Source organism: Octopus bimaculoides, chromosome 13, assembly GCF_001194135.2.
Source record: "Octopus bimaculoides isolate UCB-OBI-ISO-001 chromosome 13, ASM119413v2, whole genome shotgun sequence".
Taxonomy (NCBI): Eukaryota; Metazoa; Mollusca; class Cephalopoda; order Octopoda; family Octopodidae; genus Octopus; species Octopus bimaculoides.
This window is the reverse complement of record NC_068993.1, coordinates 60466521-60466821: the sequence shown is the minus strand read 5'-3', so window position 1 is coordinate 60466821 and position 301 is coordinate 60466521.

Here is a 301-nt window from a genome sequence, read left to right as displayed (position 1 = left end):
CCAGGCTCCAATCTGATTTGGCAGAGTTTCTACAGCTGGATGCCCTTCCTAACGCCAACCACTCAGAGTGTGTAGTGGGTGCTTTTATGTGTCACCCGCACGAAGGCCAGTCAGGCGGTACTGGCAATGGCCACGCTCAAAATGGTGTATTTTACGTGCCACCTGTACAGGAGCCAGTTCAGCAGCACTGGCAATGATCTCGCTCGAATGTCTTTACACGTGCTATCCGGCACAAGTGCCAGGAAGGTGATGCTGGGCACAACTGCCATGACGATTTCGCTTTCGCTTACCCCAATAGATC